This window comes from Gossypium hirsutum, chromosome A13, assembly GCF_007990345.1.
Source record: "Gossypium hirsutum isolate 1008001.06 chromosome A13, Gossypium_hirsutum_v2.1, whole genome shotgun sequence".
Lineage (NCBI taxonomy): Eukaryota > Viridiplantae > Streptophyta > Magnoliopsida > Malvales > Malvaceae > Gossypium > Gossypium hirsutum.
The window spans coordinates 6,590,606-6,612,460 of record NC_053436.1 but is presented as its reverse complement, the minus strand read 5'-3'; the positions used below and the strand labels follow the sequence as shown (position 1 = coordinate 6,612,460).

The following is a 21,855-nucleotide window of genomic DNA, read 5'->3' as shown; positions in this document are numbered from 1 at the left end:
TTAATTTACACATCAAATCTAAGTTGCTAATGTAAAAGGTATATACATCTTTAAAGTTTTTTTATCCACGTATTTTAAATATAATACAATCAAATTCGAGTTGACAATTAACACTTGGTGTTATGCTGATTAATGATTTAATTTAATTTTTTTAAAATTAGGATCAATTTAGAATTTGAATTGTAATTTGGGGACGTCTTAAGAATTAACCCATTATATATTAGTAAATCAGTCAGCCTCAGTTCCCTAAAAATGTCCTCATGTTTCTTCAAATCAGGTGTTCAACTACTATTAAAGTTCCCAAAAATACCTTTATTTTTCTATTTTAATATTTTCTTACAAAAACAGCGTTTGATTTTTTCAATAAAATAATCGATTCATAGTGCAATTAAATCAATATATATTTAAGCAATTATAAAATCAAATCAAATTACTATTAAATCGAAATAAATTAATAATCAAAATAATTTAAACGAAAACTCATTTAATTCTGCGTTGACGATATTAAATGAGTCAACACGTTGATTAGTATAAATTAAGAGTCATAGTTTGATTTTTTCTAGCTAGTCTAAGAAGAATTTACTATAATAATCTTTCTTTCTATTATAGAATATATTTTAATCTGCTTTGAAAAAAATCCCTTTATATACTTTTAAAGACTCTTAAAATGGGGGCTCTCTGAACTCCACTTTTTCCATCTTCTCCACCAGAAAACTCATTCCTTTAGACTCTAATCACCTCCCCAAGAAGAAGGTGAACTGATCAACTGGAGCTACCAAATAAATAATGTATCAACACTTTCTTATTAGTTAATTTTTGAAAATTTGATAGAATGAAATTAATAAAATTATATAGTTTTAAAATTAAAACTTTTCATTATTAAAAATATAAAAAGGAAATTATAATAATATATTAATTGCATAGTAATTCCTTTAACAATTTCGTATTATAGTTTTTTTTTATCAAAAAATATTCTTTATTTTATGGATAAATTATAAAAATAGTCACTTTTGTTTGCTTCAAATTACATTTTAGTCACTTATATTTGAAATGTTACGTTTTAGTTACTTACGTTATCATTTTATTACGAAGTGATCACTCTGCCATTAAGCTCTGTTACCTCTCTAACGGCAATCCAAATGGGTTTTAAATGCCAACTAGGATAAGAATAATTTTTTTTAGTCGAAATGGGAAAAAAAACTAGAAGAAAAAGGATTCGAACGATTTTTCTTTCTTTTCCAATTCAATGTGTAATTAATTTAAATTATTTAATTAATTAAAAACTTACTCTCATCCCAATCAAACATCCAAGTTGGCATTTAACACCCATTTAGACTGTCATATAGGATTGTCGTTAGGGAGGTAACGGAGCTTAACGGTAGAGTGACTACTTTGTAACAAAACGATAACGTAAATGATTAAAACGTAATCTGAAACAAATAAAATTGACTATTTTTATAGTTTACTCTTATTTTATTTTCTTTGCTAATATATTTTAAGAAAAAAACTTAAACTAACACATTCTTTATAATTTAAATTTAAAATAAAAACACTTTAGAAGAAATCCTAATACCTGATTTACAAACAATGTTGATGACATGTTGAATTGTCAAATTTATACATTTATAAACAATATTGCATTATCTTTTATTTATATGTTTTCTCTTCAACACATTACTATAAAATATTTTCATCTGATTTTAAGATTTATTTTTTTATTTCACGAATCAATATTTTAAATAATACACGAATGAAACTACTATTATTGGATTTCAATGTCAATTTTTGGTCAACAATGAGTACTCTTTAAATATTTAGGCAAAGAATTTTGGAGAATATTTATTTAAATATATTTCTCATAGAAAAAATTTAAGATAAAATATTGTCTAAGTTTCATTAGGTGGCATTTAAAAAATTATAATGAATCAAAAAGTGGAGTTCAAAAAACTCCAATAATAAATCACACTTTACGGCTTATTGATTAGTTGTTCATCTTCTTTAAAAATATTTTGGATTCTAATTATTTTTATATAAAAATATTTAATAACAATAAATAGAATAATAACATTGTATAATAAGAAATTTCTTTCATGTATTTTCAATGGAATTTAAAAATTCCACAAACGATATTAAATGAGTAACACCTGCTCCTTTAGGGTGTAACAAAATAATATCTTATTGTGGAATCAAAATTTTCACTAGCAATGTGTTAAATAATATATGACATATTTAAGAACTTACATGAGTAAAACATGGTTAAAATATGCTTTGTGTTATTGCGCTATTCGTACATTTGAAATTTAGTTTATCTACTTTTACTTCAGGAATATACCCCACCAACCTTTCGAGTTTAAAAATACAAGACCAAATGCTAACATCGTTAAAATTCTTTTATTGAATTCATGTTTATTACAAAATAATTTATGTTATATGACTATCAAGTGAGATTTTTTTTTAATTTCAAAATATTGCACTAATAAAATTAATAAAATACTTTAATGGTATTAACAATTGTACTAGAATTTTGAAATATGAAAAATATAATGATTAAATTTCTAAAAAAAAAAACTAAAATTCATATATACGAAGAATACAATAAATTTGACGAACATTTTAACCATTTATTTGGGTAAATGACACTTACCTCATAAGGATTGGTATAAAAATACACTTGTCTTATAATTTAAAAAAACCTAATTATCCCTTCATGTTTGGAAAAAAAATCGAATAAATCCTAATATATATTGACTAAGTAAATTTTAAATAAAAATAAAAAAATATTATTTATTTATGTGTTTTCTTCTCCATTCCTTCATTTTTAATTATAAATAGTAAAAAAAATTATAAATAGTAAAAAAGATAACTACTTTAAATTTATATTGTAGTAACATAAGACTAAATTGTAACTAAATTATGTTTGACTTCAAGTAAAAAAAAAGTATTTTAAATGTATATTTAATTCAATTATATATTAATATTGAGATAAATTCATTTAATTTTTTATTTAAAATTAATTAATTATCATTATTTAAAAGGTTTGAATGAAAAATAATTTATTTACAATAAAACCAAATAAATAAAGGGAAAAAAAGGATTCAACCCAAAGTGAATATTTAGTTGAATTAAAATTAAGTTAAAAGTATTTAATTTGTATTTTTATAAAAGGGATAAATATTAAAACTATACAGGAATTATGGTTTAATGTGTAACTATATATATGGAATTTTGATTTGATCCCATTCTTGTAAATTATTAACACAATTACTGATATAACATCATTTTATGTTTATATATTGCATACATAAATAATACTATTTATCCAATATAAAAATTAAATTGATGTATTTATTTTTTTAAATGTATATGATTAAATCAAAATTAAAGTTTTTAGTATACATTTAAATCACGATTAGAGTTTCACGTGAATAATTACACCAAATTAAAGTTCATGTATACAATTACACATTAAATTAAAGTTCATGTATAATTTTGAGATTTATCCCTTTTTTAAAAAAAGTTATATACATAAATATTTAAAAATAGTTTATATTAAAATATAATAATAGTAATTTTATAAATAATTAGATTCTTTTCATCACACTTTTAAGGGGGTTTTTTTTTTCTTAGTTATTTTTAGTGAAAAAAGAATTTAATTTTATTTAGTAAAGAGAGCCCAAAACGGCACCGAATTGACAGCCAAACAAACGGAGACCAAAAGGGCAAAACTGGCGGAATCCTAGGTTGATTTTGGCGGGGTATCAACATTGCAATTGGCGGGACGTTAACTTTTAAAAGGGCAAATTTGGAATTAAATGGTCCTTACGGACTCGATGCTGATTGTGATTACAGCGCGCGTGACGCGTGGGAAATAACAAATTGCTAAATCGGAGGTGATGGAGCCCCAAGGAAAGTAGTGAGCGCGTGGGAATACCTTGCCAAGGAAAGGGTAATTATGGCATAAAATAATGGAAGAGAATTATAGACCATGACTTTTGTTTTATTATAATAAAAACATAATATCATTTTTTTAAACAAAACTATATTATTCAAAAAATAAATTAAAAATATTATTTGTATTTTTATCTATTATTAATAATTAATCAACATTACTTATTTTAATACATTAAATCTAACTTCTCAATTGTATAATTCAAAAAATACAAAATGAAAGGATTTATTTTTCAAATGTAAGATAAAGCTTAAACAACAAATATAACTAGCGTGACTTAAACCCAGGCCTTTATCATTAGGCCATCACATGTGGTTAACTAAATCTTTAGTTTGAATTTATATATAACTGTAACACTAATTAAGTGATAATCTATTTATAATGTTAAATATTTGTTTTAATTCATAATATAACCATAACATTAATTAAGTGACAATCAATTTAAAATAATAGGTATAACTTAATATGAATCCAATTTTTAATTAGTAATAATAATTGTGACACTAATGATTAGAAAATTTAACAAGAAAATAAATAAAATTAAAATTATTTCATGTTTTATATAAAAAGGCTATTGATAAAATTTATATTATATTAAGAAAAAATATTTGGTACAACGGAGTTTTTAAAATCCACAAACAAGATCATAGGTTTGACAAGTATCTTATAGGGGTATAGTAAATTTTTAAAAAAAATTATTTGTGGAATAAAAAAGAGAGTATATTATCAGTATACCCAATACTCACCTTTATATTAATAATCTTTTAATATACTTATTTGAAAAGAACCGTGAAAGTAGATACTTCATTAATGATTAAATTACTATTGCTATTATATATTTAATATTTTTTGTTCAAATTTTTTTCAAACTCATACTATTATAAATGTTGTAGGTTATATTGTAATTCTGACGATAAAAATTATTAAAATTTCACCCACAAACTTAAATAATTGATTTTTGTTATTTTGTTGTATATAAATTATTGAACTATTGATTTTTATGTTAGTAATTTCGCAATAAAGTTTAACAATAATATATAATTGAATTAATTTCTCCATTTTTATAAAGTATGATGATCAAAATTTAATAAGTGAAAGTAATAATTTTTTTTAATTTCATAAAGTACGAGAATACTTTTTTATAAATTAAATTAAATTAAAGTAATTAATTTCTCAATTTTCTAAAATAAAAAAAATCAAAATCCTGATTAAATACATTATTAATTCCCCAACTTAAATATAAAGCAAGATTATGATTAATTAAGTAGAAGAGCATGTATAAAATGGACCATAAAAACATGAACAATATAAAAATTAACATTTAAAAATTTTATATTTTAATTTTTATATATTTTCTAACATTAACTAAATCTAAATTATATATGTATATTTTTCAAATTATGTTAATTATCCAAGTTTACAAAATTACCCATAGCCTCTCCCAACCTATAAATAGAAAGATAATACATTTCAGCGCACTTAAACCCATATCCTCCTGTATTAGTAATAATACCCGTGTCAATCGAGCTAAAACTCAAAGGGCAACAAAAAAATATTTTTTTATATTTGTATTTATTATTAAATCAAATAAATATTTTTTATTGTTTAATTTGAAATCCAATTGATAAGTCAGAAGGTAGAATATTCTTTGTCTAAGCTCCATTTAGTGACAGTTTCATTTCATTTTACATCAAAATGATACAACATCCAGTAAGAACATGCCACATGGCATATTTTATTTAATTAATTTTTTGGATTCAAATAAAATAAAATAAATAGTTTAAATACCACTTATAAAAAAAATTAATGTTACTTTTGACAGGAATAGTGTGTAATAAATTAATTCAATTGGTAATATTTAGTCATTTTCGTGACTTATTTTTAGCACAGAGATTTTTCGTTTATTTTGAATAGGTATTGTTTTTTTACAAGAGTTTTTACTCGTTTTTCTAATTTCAAGTTTTAAATTATATTAATTATTTTTCATTTTATGTCTACCTATTATAATACATATATAATGAACAAACATATTATTACACTAATAATTAAACGAAATATAAGTACACTTAAATGAAAATTTTTTGATATAATTTAAATGCGGATTTTATATTTAAAGGTAAACTACAAAAATGGTCACTTTTGTTACATTTTAGTCACTTTTGTTAAATTTTAGTCACTTATGTTTGAATGTTACGTTTTAGTCACTTACGTTATCGTTTTGTTACGAAGTGATCACTCTACCATTAAACTCCATTACCTCTCTAATGACAGTCCTACATAACAATCCAAATGGGTTTTAAATGCCAACTTAGATATCTAGTTACTGAGATGAAAATGAGTTTTTAATTAAAAAATTTTAACTTGGATTGTCACGTAGAGTTTAACGGTAGAGTAACCACTTCGTAACAAAATGATGACATAAGTGACTAAAACATAACATTTCAAACATTAGTAACTAAAATATAATCTAAAACAAACAAAAGTGACTATTTTTATAATTTATCTTATATTTAAACCTTATTTAAATTAAGCGCATTAGTAGGAAGAAGAAGAATGTTCCTTTCCCATTATTCTTTGCTTAAGCAGCCAATTTAGTACTTAATTTTGTTCTCAGACAAATCCTAGTTGTAATTTTTTAATATAAATATTAAAGTGAAAGAATATATACACGTATGTATGCATAATATGCTTTTTTTTTAGTGCATGAGTTTTTCACCAATAAGTTTTGATTGAAATAATATTTAAAATAATTTAAAGTAGACTTTTTTTTTATCGAGTTCTTGTTCAGTTAATGTTGACATTTTTGTCTATGGAGGAATATATTGATTCGAGCGTGCTGAAGCGCATTTATTTTTCTATTTAAGGATTGGGGAAGAAGTATAGGTAGTTCTAAGCGTTTATATTAAAAAAAGAGTAGACTTCATTTGACTATTTCATTTTTGCGAATTCTTGTTCAAAATTATACAAATGTGTTAAGTTATTAAAAAGTTATTTTTTTTCTAAAATGATAAATTCAAGACTTTAAACAAATAAATTACTAAATTAAATTTATTGTATTAAAGTCTATTTTTTTTTCATTTAGAAAAAAATATATACACTTATTTTATAACTTGAAATTTAGTTATATTGTCAATATAATTTTAGTTTGACCTGTATAAATTCTTGTAATTCAATTCAAATAAATTTATTCGACTCTACTCGATTCAAATTTCATTTACTCGATTTAATTTATAACAATCTCAATTTAAATTAGGTTATTAAAATAAATCTTACCAATTCAATTTTTTTCCACTCAATTCAACACGTTAAAACTAAAGCTTTTGAATTGCTTAATTCAATCGGTTAACTTATTGAAATGAAAATTAGATATTTGATTAATTTGACTTTCGATTCAATTTTTAAAAATTAATACAACAATATCATACGTAAAGTTATCATATAACTTTTTTTTTACCTGTATGCAAAATATGAGATAAATATTAAACTTATATATGAATTTTGATCAAATATGTAATGTTATAAATGAACTATGATTTTATCAGATTTTAAATTTTTATTTGATTTAATTTTCACAAATCACAAACACAATTTTCAATATAGTACCATTTTATGTTTACATATGTTGTATACATATATAAATTTATTTATCTAACATAAAATAAAGCGGTGTATTCATTTATTTAAAGACATATATTTGAACCATAATTAAAATTCCGTATATATAATTACACCAATCAAAATTATATATTAAATCAAAATTAATACATAATTTTAAGATTTAATTTGCAAAATATTAGTTAAATTGGTGGATCCTGCACTATATGCTAAAGGTAAAATTAGTTGATCTACTATAAAGTAAGTAATTTAGTCTTTGAAACAAAAAGTAAAAACTTTAAAAGGCAGTAATTTTTGTTTAGGGTATTGATCGTTTTGTAATTAGGGTATTTATTGTCAGTAATAATGATTATCTTTTTATTATAAATATTTTTTAAAAAGATAAATAATTAAACATAAAATGTTTTCCATTCCTAAAAACGGAAATTAAACCCCACATCATATCTTGTGATTAAAAGATAACAACCTTAAACTTTTAAAAATTCCAATTTATGGTGTTTAAAGCGACGTGAACCTCCTTCAATTTAAGGTTTTTTTTTTTTAATGTAAGAATTAAATTATTCATTTTTTCTTGCCACTTTAATTCACTTGATGTCAGCTTCCTTTAACGTTTATTCTTCCCATTGTTAAAGTATAAGAATTTTGAAAAAGAAATTATTGGAAAAAAGAAAAAAAAGGAAGTATAAGATTTTAGAATTAACTGAAATTATCTTTAACTTTTTTGGTTAGAAAAAATGACAATAAAATAGACATTGATAATGACAATAGAATAATTATAAAATAATAATAATAAAAAAAATATACAGATTTTACGTGAAAATTATTTCAAGAAAAAATCACGGACAAAAGATAAGAGATTCACTGTTGAAAAAATGAATAATACAAAAAGAATTTTGACTACATCTATTTAAAGGTTGAAAAACCCTATTCTAATCAATGTTGAATAGAGAAGTATAGTTCTATATAGATTCTACTTGTACAGTACTTAGCCTCTCGCCTCCACAGATCTCCTTATTTTGTCAATATATTTATTTTTTCAATAAGTGATAGAATTCAAGTTACACAAACTTTAACCACTTATTTTTCGTATTTGAATTAAATTTAAATCCTGAAATTATCATTATCAAAAAAAACTTTAATATAAGTACCACCCTCCGCTCTAACAAAATTATTTGCCAACATCTAACTTAACTTTGATAATTTGTTTTTGACTAAAAGAAAGAAAAAAAATGAAAGAAAGGACAGAATATTTACTAAGATTATTTTGGGGGAGGGTTAGTTGAGGGATGTATGACACTTCAAGATAGGGTCTAGGGTTTGAACAAATAGTAAGGGGAAGTGGTGGGTATTTGTATCTTTCTTCTACATGATTCTAGAACCTTCTTCATTGCTTTGCCATTTGCATTTGCTATAATGCCCTTAGAAAAGGACTTTTCTTGAAAAAGAAAAAAAATTGTTGCTCTCTTTGAATAATATACAAAAATGAAATTTCATTATACTTTTTCTTTTAATCCCAATTTTTTTCTCCTAATGTATGATGCAATTGATTGGTATTTAATTAAATTCATAATTATTGAAATGTTTTGAATGGAGAAACTTCAAATTATGTCATTGATTAATATATATTATGTAGATGACCAACTTATCTTTTGGGGGAAGATCAAATTATTAAAATTTTGTTGTTTCACAAAAGTTTTGGGGTATCTTCTTCTACATTTAAGATTCTAGATTTAATTATAATATCAGTCTTTGTATATTTTATATATTTACAATTTAGTCTTTTTATTTTTAATTTCAGGAATCTAATAATCTATTCTCTTGAGCTGAAAATTTTAACAATTTTTTATTCAATCAAAAACTTTAAAATCTCGTATGCAACATTTTTATTTGCTTATTTGAATTTTTAAGTGCGTAATATTAGCAATGTGACTAAATTTATTTTTGTGTTTAAAATGTAATAGTAATCTTTTAATTGAATTATTAAGTGGATTTTAATTATTATATTTTTTTAATGTAGAAAATTTTAGAATTAAAGTAGAAAGATTAAATTTTAAAAATATAAAGATTAAAAGTGTAATTAGACCAAAATAGTATTGTATTTACTTAATGATTATGTATTTTTGCTTATTGTTAATTAATTTTAAATTAAATTCTATACAAAATTAAATCTTGCCCATGTTTCAAATCACCATCTCACCCTACTTTGACATTTACATTCTCATTTGTGCAATAAATTAAGCTCTCTTTTAACAAATGGACATACAACTAAAACCATAGATGAAAATGTTGATAATACATGTTTTTCCCTCGAGACATTTAATCTTATAAATTATTCTGGTTTAGTAATGTATTAAATTAAATTCGATTTTATGATAATTTAAACTCAATTTGATTCGATTACACTCAAACTTGAAAAATAAACAATACACTGAATAATTAGTGGGTTTCTATTTGTAAATAGAAATGCTTAAAAAAGGATAGCTATATGTGGGGTTTATTATCACAAATTTTGCTTGAATTGTAAGAGATTTTGGGTCATCCGTTGTGTTGGAGCCACCTACTACAAAGTGCTAAGCCATCAAGCCATTTATGCCCCCCCCCCCCCCCAATTTCTACAATCTAAAATGATTGAATGGTGTATGTGGATCTAAAGTTAGGCATTAAGGTGGCAACAAGTGTTCCTTTCCATATATATATATTAGTCGTCTTTTATCATGATCAATGGGTCAATCACATGATCCACAGCTTTGTTGTTGATAGCTTAACATGTGACTCTCTAAGCCTTCTTTTCATTTTCACTTTTTGATACACACACTAAAATACCTGCAAAATCACTCTCAGATTGTAGAAATATATAAGAATTGGGATTTCTGTTACTTATATATATGAAAATACATACAGATTTGTTAATTCCCATCAGCATAATATATAATATAATATAAGTTATTGCTGATGCAGGATCTCAGCCCAGAATCATATCACAGAGGGGTTGTAGTTGCAGCAGTCATCCAAAGAGAAAGCAACAGCATAAAGCTTCCATGGCTGCAAATGACAAACAAGATCACCTTCTTCAACAATATAATATAAGTTATTGCTGATGCAGGATCTCAGCCTAGAATCATATCACGGAGGGGTTGTAGTTGCAGCAGTCATCCAAAGAGAAAGCAACAACATAAAGCTTCCCTGGCTGCAAATGACAAACAAGATCACCTTCTTCAACAATATCTTTGAAAAAATAATATTTGTGTGTATATATATTCTATACATTTAAACGCAAACTTACAGTTTTTTTTTTTAAAAAAAGGACTGCAGAGCGCATAGGATCCCTCAAGAAAAAAAACCAGGTTTCTCCACTAGGTGGTGGTGGGGTTGCATGATACAGAGGAGTCGGCCCTTGATAAACACTTCAACCCCAAATTTTTGACAGCTAAAAATGGATCTAAAACTGTATAAAATTCATCAAACCAAGATTTCCCATTCGTATGATTTGATAAGAACAGAAGAGATGGTGATGATTTGATACCTGGAGGTCTGTCAGGCATATAGGTTGTAGGTTTGGGATTAAAGCAGACAGCCATGGCAGGTCCTTGCACAATTTATGCATGACAAAACAGAGAATCATAAGCAAAGAATTGGAACCAGGAAGGGAAATGGAAAAAAAAAATCATTGGAACAATGCTTATTTCATAAACAATACAGTGCTTTCACATCAATATAACAAATTGTATAAATGTATTTTATATTACATGAACTCAACTTTTAAGACAATTATTATGAGTATGTTGTCTTGATGAACATTAATAAAGTTAAAGGAAAATACTGTAAAAAGGGTAGGCGTGGCAAAAAGTAAAAGCTGTTTGCACTTTATTTGATTCTATCAGAAGTTTCCTGGAAGTGGGTTCAATATTTGTTCAGATTCCGACAGGTCTTTTGGTCTGGTCTGATAAACCAATAGTTTTTGTTTCTCTTCTCCTTTTATTATTTATTATATTATATTATCTTTGTTCAAGCAATTAGGTGATTATTGATATATTTTTTTTCTTTTGTTATGGTTTAATTAAACATGTGGGGTCATTGGCCTTTGGATTATGAGAATATTCACTTATATATGTGAATTGGATTAATTCACTTGATTTTAAGTCCCATTCATTTTTTGTTTTAGGCTTAATTGAATGATCCCTTTTTAAATTATATCATTTTTAGTTTTTTCTCTAATTTTTTTCTTGAATTAAATACTTAAATTATAATTTTGTGGTCATAATAGTCTTCAACCATCATTTCGAGAAATATATAAATTTCTTACCACGTGATCCCTTTTTAATTATTTAATGACATTTTAGTCATTTTTTTCGTAATAATGACACATCATTTTAGTAATTTTTTTATCTATAATTTTGAACACTAAACCTTAAATATCGAACCCCAAACTCGAATCCCGTTTAAAGTTTTGAGTTTCAAGATTCAGGGAAAAAATTATCAAAATTATATATCAATGAGATAAAAAATTTATTAAAATATTTTTAAATAATCAGAAAAAGACCATAAATAAAGTGATAAGAATGATTCATAAATTAATTACTAAAAAAATTATATCAACCAATCAAAAATTGAAAAAGGTGACATTTTATTATATAAAAAAATAAAATTTAAAATTATATTTTTCCTGTTAATCTTCTTCTCTTCGAATTCCTCCTTTTTTTTATTCCCCTTCCTCTCTCTCTCATCTTCATGTAATTTATAATTTAATTTTCATTTGCTTTAGAATAAGTTATTTTACTCAAATAAAAAAAAATCTCATAAATGACTTTGATTTAAAAATAATCATCTAAATAATTTGAGATGAGCAGTAAAATTGAGTTATGCAAAATAGATAACCAACACTACTATTTTTTCTATTAAAAAAATAACTTTTGGGGTTTCGGACACCAGATGATTGACACCCAAAATTTTTTTTAAAACTTTTTTTTGGTGCTAGCACACTATGGTTGTCACCCTTTTATCTTATTTTTATTTTTTTAGAGTGTCAGGTGCTGGCCAATAAAGGCTCGAACTCACCCAACAAAAAGGGATTAGACTACTTATCATGTTTGTTAATTATTATTACATCGTTGACATTATTATTAAATTTAAAATAATTTTTGAATTTAATATGCACAATTAAATTAATTTTTTTTTGATAAAATTAGAACTTGCTTTAATAGTTTTCATCTTTTATAATAATTCAAATAAATATTGTTTTAAATTTATAAATATATTACACGTCACTTTTATAGGTAACGTAATTAAATTTTTTGGGTTATTTAAGTAAAATAGTCCTTTAAAATCCAAATGAGAATTTTATTTATTTTCTTATTTATGTATTTTCACTTCTTTTCTTTAACATTTGTTTTTTCATTTTGGGTTTCGTTGAAGGCACATCTCCGGATTTGATTCATCCTGTTCTTTATTTTACTTTCAATTTTTGTTTTTATTTTTATAAAAACCATCAAAATGACCACAACCGTTGAATTCCCCAAATACAAACCCTAACCTTAGCCTTATTTAAACTTGAAACCACCATTAAAATCCAAGTGGAGGCCAATGATTTCGAGTTTACAAGATGTAGCAGTAGTTCATTGGGTCGGGTTTTTAGTCGATTGCCCAATCTACCGATTTAGACCTCGTCTGTTCTTGTATTCGGATGCTGAAACACTTATGACATATTAGTGACTCACACAACCAATTATGAATGGGTTGTGTAATCGAGTTTGAGCCTAGTTAAAATATTATTAAGTTCGAGCTTAAAATTTAGAGTTTGATATTTGATTTAAATTTAACCGAACATCTATTTTTGAGCTCGATCTCGGCTTGAGATATAATCGAGTTATTCGAGCTCGAGTTCAATTAATCTTGTTTATCAAATTTTATACTAAAGTTAGAACTCGTGTTCAACTCAATAATTAAGCTTGAGGTTAATAAAATATTAAGGGCAGTAACATAATTTAATAATATAAAAAATATGAAAAGCTCAATAAGACTCATGAGTCGTTCGAGTCAAGTATTACTAAGCTCGAATTCAGCTTGACCGATAGCTCAAACTCAAGCTCGGCTCTATAGTTACCGAATCGAATTTGAATTTTTTTCGAGTCAAATTCGAGTAGCTAAAGGGAGAGAGAGTTGAAGATGAAACTGAAGGAATTGGAAAAGAAGAAGATGAAAAGAGAAAATATAATATTGAATAATAGTTTATTTTTTATTTAAGATTTAATTTTTTTTATATAACCAAAATGACACGTATCAACCAGTGATTGACTCTATATTTTTTTTATGAAGGGTAACAGTTGTGGCTCATAATGGTTACAAAATTATAGTTTATGCACCTAATTCGACAAAAAAAAAGTTTAGATACCTAACTCAAAAAATAATATAGTTTAAGGACACATCAACGCAATTTCAAACAGTGTATCGACATGAAGCGCTAGATAATTTCTTTCTTCTTCTTGCTTGTCGATGTATAACCAGGTATCATGCAATAGAAAATTCCTCAAATTCCTAGAGGTATTGGCTTGAGCCTAGAAACGGAAGATCAGGTAACCCGTGAATCCAACGAGTTGGTTTATAATAATTCATGAAGAAAATTCTCATATTTCCGCAAGCCAATTAAAAGTGAAATCTAAAAATTGATTTTTTTTCATAGTTGTACAAGAAGTTTTGTTTTTTGTTGGAAGCCCTCTATTTTTTTTTAAAGAATTGCTTAGTCGTCTAGTAACAAATAAGAGTAGTCGATAGTATTAGATATAGATAAAAAAAAGAGCAAGGAATAAAAGAAAATTCTACGAATCAATATTTGTGAGGTGACCTATAACACCCTAAACCCGGCCTAGATGTTATGGCCGAGTCTGGCAATGTCACATGAAATGGGATTTGAAAACGAATTTTTCAAGTTAAAATTGTTTCATTTATTAGCTTTTATTTATCTTTCATTAATTTCAAAACTATTTTCTCGTTAATTTGATTCGTTTAAAACCTATTCTGTAGCGGAAGCTTTTAAAACCGTGATATTTAAAGAAAATCGTTCGCGTTTAGGAAAAACGTTATGTTTAATAAAACCAAGATTTTGTTGTAGTTCGAAAGTTTATGAAAACAATTAAAAATCAAAAATAAATGCAAACCGTCCAAAAGTCCCAAATTACATAAAAAATAACCCATAAATATAGAGAGTAAAACTATTAATGAAGTTTAACCAGTGTAATAAACATGTAGTCACTGTTGAGTCCTCCGCCGCGCCGGTCCATCTAAGTCTGGGGATTACCTGTACAGTTAAAACAGAAAGGGATGAGTTTACATAAACTTAGTGTGTAATCCTCACAGAGGACATGCATACAGTTAAACAATAGCCATCAGTCAAATGCAGTCCGGGCCTAAGCCCATTTCAGTTTCAGTAGCAGTTCAGGCCTTAGCCAATTTCAGTTTCAGTATCAGATATGCATTAGGGCCTAAGCCCATCACAGTAACAATATCTTATATACATTAATCAGTAAACAGAGTCCTATCCAACCAGCCTCTGCATACCATCTCCATTCATTCCTACACTTCATGTGGGGTTTAAAACACCCACCCATCCCTACACTCCAAGTAGTACCGAATGCGGCACATAATCAGTAAATTGCAGCTGAGTTGCCAGATAATAGGCTTAAGAGCCTTTCAATACACTTCCTTCAAATATCACTATCCCAACCCAATGCAATGCAACATATAGTATATGTCATGCTAATACATGAATATCAGTTATACATACAGTTTAGTATTCATTCATATAATCATCATGCTCAGTACATACATCATACATACAGTTCATGCATTTAAGGGTCTAAGTAGTGCTTGCCGACCCTACAGTCAGTTCACAGTCGACTTGGGCGACCCGTGCAACCTTAGAATACATTTCAGTTAACTGGGCTCACATGCCCATGTGGGCCCACACGCCTGTGTGGCTCATACGGCCCAATTTGGCCTTGGCCGTGTGGATCACACGGTCTGGCCTAGAATCTCACACGCTCGTGTGGACTACCTGTGTAGACTCACACGCTTGTGTGGCTCACACTACCCAAATAAGTTTAGCCCATGTGTCGCACACGGCCTACCTGGCCATTACACGGTCGTGTCTTGCACGCACGGCCTGACTTCATCCATCACACGCCTGTGTTATGGCACACAGCCTACCACAGGGCGACCACACACCCCTGTGGTGTTGACAGTTTGTGATTTTGGCTTCTACTGAATCCCATTTTCTGCGTTTTTGGGTACACACCTAGTATCGATTCGCTGTGAAAACTATCCCAAACCTTTCAGAACCTAAAATTGATAATACCAAGGTCCGAATTTATCAATTTTAACGAAACTCAAGTGGAAATACTTCATAATTATAGCCCTACAACATCACTAAATGCACTCGAATACTTATCGCTACCGAGCCAAAACCTCCAACCCTTAATTCGCTGCTGAATCCTCAACCAAAACTTGTCCTTCGCCTAAATCGACAGCAACATAAACAAGCCCTTCATCAAACACTTAACTAAGAACATCGAGATTAAATAGAATAGGACTTACCAAATGAAATCAACATGAAATTGCACCAAAAGAGAAACCAATTGAGACCAAAAAGGAAAAGGGGAAGAAAATCAAAAGAAAAAGATAGGGAAGATAGAAGCACAGAAACGTAACAAAAAGAAAAGAGTTATTGGGGTAAATAAAATAAAATAAAATAAAATAAAAATTTTGATATCCCCTAACTCCCCACTACTCAGGTTTATTGGAAAAACTAAAACTCTGTAAGCCAAATGAGCAAAAATATTAACAATCCCGCTTGTGCCAAGATTCGAAACAATATCTCCAACACACATCTTAACCACCAGACCAGCAAGCCCATTCTGATATGGTTTTACTAATAATCTAATATAAGCCCGCTGAACAAGTTTAAGGTTTAAGTCAGAAAAATACCAAAATTTGTCAAATGCAAGGCTTGAACTTGAGACCTCACACACACACCCAGAACACTTAACCACTACAATAGGTACACAGTTGTCACAAATTCACAAAAGCCGGAATAGAAATTTTGGGGAGTTATAACTCTACCCCTAAAAGAAATTTCGGCCTCGAAATTTACTTGATCAGAATAGATGAGGATACTGCTGATGATCGTATCCTCAAGCTCCCACATGACCTCCTCAGTGCTATGATTATACTACAGCACTTTCACTAAAGGGATAGACTTCCTTCGAAAAACCTTTACATATTGATCTAGAATCTAAACCGGTTCTTCCTAGAAGGTCAAATCTGGCCTAACTTCAATCTCTTCAATAAGGATAATATGAGTAGGATTAGAGCGGTAACACCTCAACATTGAGATGTGGAATACGTCATGAATACGGTCTAGCTCTAGAGGTAACTCCAATTGATAAGCGACCGGTCCCACTCGCTTTAGAATTCAGTAAGGCCCAATAAACCTGGGCTCAACTTGTCCTTGCGCCGAACCTCAAAACCTTCTTCCATGGCGAGATCTTAAGAAACACGAAATCCCCTATAGAATACTCAATTTCACACCTCTTCAGATCAACATAAGAATTTTGTCTATCATAAGTAGCCTTTAGATGATCCCGGAACCTTATTCTCAATCTCGGAAACCAATTCAGGACCCAAAACACATCGTTCACCTAACTCAGTCCAACATAGGGGAGTGCGACACTTAAGCCCATACAAAGCTTTGTAAGGTGCCATCTGAATGCTAGATTGGAAGTTGTTATTATAGGCGAACTCTGCTAGCGGTAGATAATCTTCCTAACTGCCTCGAAAATTAATAACACAACTCCCCAATATATCCTCCAGCAACTGAATCACCCTCTCAGATTGACTATCGGTCTGAGGATGGAATACATTACTGAAGTCCAATCTTGAACCTAGAGCCTCATGTAACTTTTTTCAGAACCGAAACGTGAAGCAATAATCCCTATCAGAAATGATTGAGACCGGTACCCCATGGAGTCTCACTATATTAGAAATGTAAAGTTTGGCTAACTTCTAAAGAGAATAGTCGATCCTAACTGGAATGAAGTGCGCAGACTTGGTCAATCGATCCACAATGAACCATACCGAATCCTTCTTAGTAGGTGTTAAGGGCAACTCACTAACGAAGTCTATCGTTACCCGCTTCCACTTTCATAACAGAATCTTAACTGGTTGTAGCAAACCCGAAGGTAACTGATGCTTAGCCTTAACCTGCTGGCATGTCAAACATTGTGCCACAAAATCAGTAACCTCACGTTTCAAACTTGACCACCAGTATAGTTCTTAGAGATCTCGGTACATCTTATTCTCACCGGGATGCATAGCATAAGGGCTACTATGTACCTCTCTCAGAATAGACTACCTCAGATCAGTATCATTCGGTACACAAATTTGGCCATGGAAACAGAGTACCCCATCATTATTCAACCCAAAATCCGTAGTGCTGCCACTCTTAACTCGACGAAACCAAAGACCCAATGATTCATCCTCTAATTGTCTACTCCGAATTTGTCCTATCCAAGTCGGTTTAACCCGTAGCTCAGCCAACAAACTCCCATCGTCGAACAAACTAAGTCGAGTGAACATCACTCTAAGATCAGTTATTGCCCTACAGCTTAACGCATCGGCCACCACATTGGCCTTGCTAGGATGATACTCAATAATACAATTATAGTCCTTAAGCATCTCAATCCATCTACGTTGCTTAAGATTCAACACATTCTGAGTCAGGAGGTATTTAAGGCTTTTGTAATCAGTGTAGATAATGCACTTCTCACCGTACAGATAGTGCCTCCAAATTTTCAAGGTAAAGACTACAGCGGCCAATTCAAAATCATGCGTCAGATAGTTTGCCTCATGCGTCTTCAGCTGACGAGACATATATGCTACTACCTTACCATCCTGCATCAGTATGCAACCCAAACCTATATGTGACGCGTCACTGTAAACCACAAACTCATTTACAGGTTCAGGCTGTATCGGAACAGGAGCCTCAGTCAGAACAATCTTGAGTTTCACAATACTCTCTTGCCGTGCATCAGTCCAGACGAAAGGGACACATTTACGCAGAAGCTTAGTCAAGTGAGCTGCAATCAAAGAGAATCCCTCAACAAACTGACAATAATAACTAGCCAAACCCAGAAAGCTACGGATCTCTAACACATTCTTAAGCTATTTCTAGTCTAGTATAGCCTCAATCTTACGAGGATCAACTCGAATCCCCTTAGCAAAAACTACATGTCCCAGAAGTGTCACTTCTCGTAACCAAAATTCGCACTTACTAAATTTAGCATAGAGTTGTTTTTCCCTTAAAATCTGAATGACCACTCTAAGGTGCTCGTCATGCTCATCCTCAATCTTAGAATAAACCAATATGTCGTCAACGAAATCTATGACGAACTGATTCAGGTAGGGCTGAAATACTCAATTCATCAGATCCATAAATGTGGCCGGTGTATTCGTCAACCCAAAAAGCATAACTAAGAACTTGTAATGTCCATAACGAGTCCTAAATGCCGTCTTAAGCACATCCACCTCTTTAACCCTCAACTGATGGCACCCTGAACGGAGACCGATCCTAGAGAATACCGAAGCCTCTCGAAACTGATCAAATAAGTCATCGATCCTCGGAAGTGGATACTTATTCTTAGTAGTCAGCTTATTCAAATGTCGATAATCTATACATATCCTCATGGTCTTATCCTTCTTCTTAACAAGCAGAACCGATGCTCCTCATGTAGACACACTGGGGCGGATGAAACCACAGTCCAATAGTTCTTGCAGTTGAGCTTTAAGCTCTGTAAGCTCTTTTGGTATCATACGGTAGGGAGCGATAGACACCGGAGCTATGCTAGGAAGAAGCTCAATCTCGAATTTCACTTCTTGATTCGAAAGTAAACCTGGTAACTCCTCAGGAAAGACATCCGGAAAATCCCTTACAGTTCTAATATCCTTTACAGTAGAGTCCCTAAAAATGGAAACACTAACATAAGCCAAAAACGTCTCACATCCCTTACGAACCAGTTTTTCAGCCACCAGTGCAAAGATTACATTAGTCAAATAATCCTGATGTTCTCCAATCACGATTACCTCATTATCCTCCTCAGTTCTCAAGACAACCCTTTTTGTCGCACAATCCAGAATGACACGGTGCTTAACCAACTAGTCTATTCCCAGAATCAGGTCGAACTCCCCAAACAGAAGCTCTATCAGATTAGCCAGAAATACCGACCCTTGAACCTTTAGCGGAACATCTCTATACAATTTGCTAACCCGAACCGATTGCCCCAGTGGACTCAGTACAGTCACCTTACTAGAAGTACTCTTAACCAAAATCCCAAAGTTTCCACACACAGTGTTAGCTGCATAGGAATGTGTGGAACCTATGTCTATCAAAGCAAAGTAAGATACATCATAAATTAAGAACTTACCAGTAATGACGTTTAGAGCATATCTGTCCTCTCGGTGACGAGCAACATAAACAAGAGCAGGCTGTCACGCCTCTGTCTGTCCAGTACCTCTGCCTGGTGCTTTCTGTCTAAGCCTATACCGTTACCACCACTGGTCTGACCACGGCCCCTCGGTGGCTGCTGAATTACCCTGTGTGGCTATCCAATACCAGAACCCAAAGCTTGTATCTGATCAACCCTGGGCAGATACTCCCGTATATGGCGCTCTAATGACCCACACTTCAAACAGACCTCAATCCTCCTCCAACACTTGCTCTGATAGCGTCTCTCACAGTCTCCACACAGCTGCAATCTAATAGGAGCAATAGGGGGCCCAATTCTAATCGGCCTATTAGTCTTGACCTTTTTCTTTAGCCTTTACACTGAACTCGAGGGTTCTGAATCCCTCTTGTTCTTACTCCTCTCACGCTCCCTGTTTTGGCGCTCAGCGCACTTAACCTCTTATGCGATCTTCACATTCTCTACCAGAACGGAGAACTCTCGCTCTCTCTATGGAGTTATCAGTACCCTCAGATTATCCCTAATGTCGTCCTTAAAATAGACACATCTCTCATATTCAAACGCCACCATACCTCGCGTATAGCGGCTCAATCTAAAAATCTCGGCCTCATACTCGGCCACTAATCGGTCTCCCTGTGTGAGGTTCAAAAACTCACACCTACGGGCATCAATATAAATAGCTCTCACATACTTCCCTTGAAAGGTAGACTTAAAGAACTCCCAAGACAGACAATCGGGCTGTGTGCCCTCCTTAATAGTTAGCCACTACTGATAGACCTCATCGCAAAGCAACGAGACTGTACCCTTCAATTTCTACTCAGGGGTACAGTCTAAATCATTCATTATCTTCTTAATAGCCTCCATCCAGTACTTAACCATATTAGGGGCGACTTCAGTGACACCCTTAAAAAGTTTAGCTCCATTGGACCGGAGTCGTTTCGTAACCAACCCTCGGCCCTAGATCTGATATTGGGCCCAACGATCCTCTCCAGTATCCTTAATATAGCCTGGGACAATGCGTCGTCCCCTGTCATGCGATTTTGAGACCTAGTCTCAGTAGCAGGTGATACCAACGTCTCAGTCGTATCTAGATTCGATATGCTGCCTAGATAAGAGGATTCAGCTCGAGCCCCTACAGCCTCTACCTCGGCCTCTAGTACCACGTCCACGGATACCTAGTGTGCTCATGTTTTATCTACATTACAAATTTTATAAATCAGTTACAGTTTCAGTATTTGTTAATAGGTGTTTTATGTAAAGTAGTATCATAAATTCAGAGTTTGTTCATCATAAACACAGTTTCTATTAGTTTTAGTTTCACTACGGTTTCAGTATAAACTATCTAGAGTGTTTTCATGACAAACTATCTTATAACATTATAACAGTTTATTAAAATACTTACAGAATCGGCACCGGAGACTCGGTGTACCACATTCTCAGTCAAATCACTTCAAATCATTTGAAAATCAGTTCTTAAAAACCAAGTTTTAAAACCAAAGTCCACAGTTGAGTTTTGCAACCTGGATCTGATACCACTAATTGTAACACCCCAAACTCAGCCTAGACGTTATGGCTGAATCTGGCAATGCCACATGAAATGGGATTTGAAAACGAATTTATCAAGTTAAAATTGTTTCCGTTTATTAGCTTTTATTTATCTTTCATTAATTTCAAAACTATTTTCTCGTTAATTTGTTTGTTTAAAACCTATTCTGTAGCGGAAGCTTTTAAAACCATGATATTTAAAGAAAATCGTTCTCGTTTAGGAAAAACGTTGTGTTT

At 30.4% G+C, this 21,855-nt stretch overlaps 2 long non-coding RNA genes across 2 annotated transcripts; one reads left to right on the top strand and one right to left on the bottom strand.

Annotated features, from left to right (window-relative positions):
• The first annotated feature begins 10,191 nt into the window (after window positions 1–10,191).
• Window positions 10,192–10,854, top strand: LOC121212243 (uncharacterized). Its single transcript, XR_005907409.1, has 2 exons — window positions 10,192–10,332; window positions 10,523–10,854. It is a non-coding gene; the product is annotated as an uncharacterized lncRNA (long non-coding RNA).
• On the bottom strand, window positions 10,385–11,416 carry LOC121212242 (uncharacterized). Its single transcript, XR_005907408.1, has 2 exons — window positions 10,848–11,416; window positions 10,385–10,751 (listed from the first exon to the last, which is right to left on the bottom strand). It is a non-coding gene; the product is annotated as an uncharacterized lncRNA (long non-coding RNA).
• Between the last annotated feature and the right edge of the window lie 10,439 nt (window positions 11,417–21,855).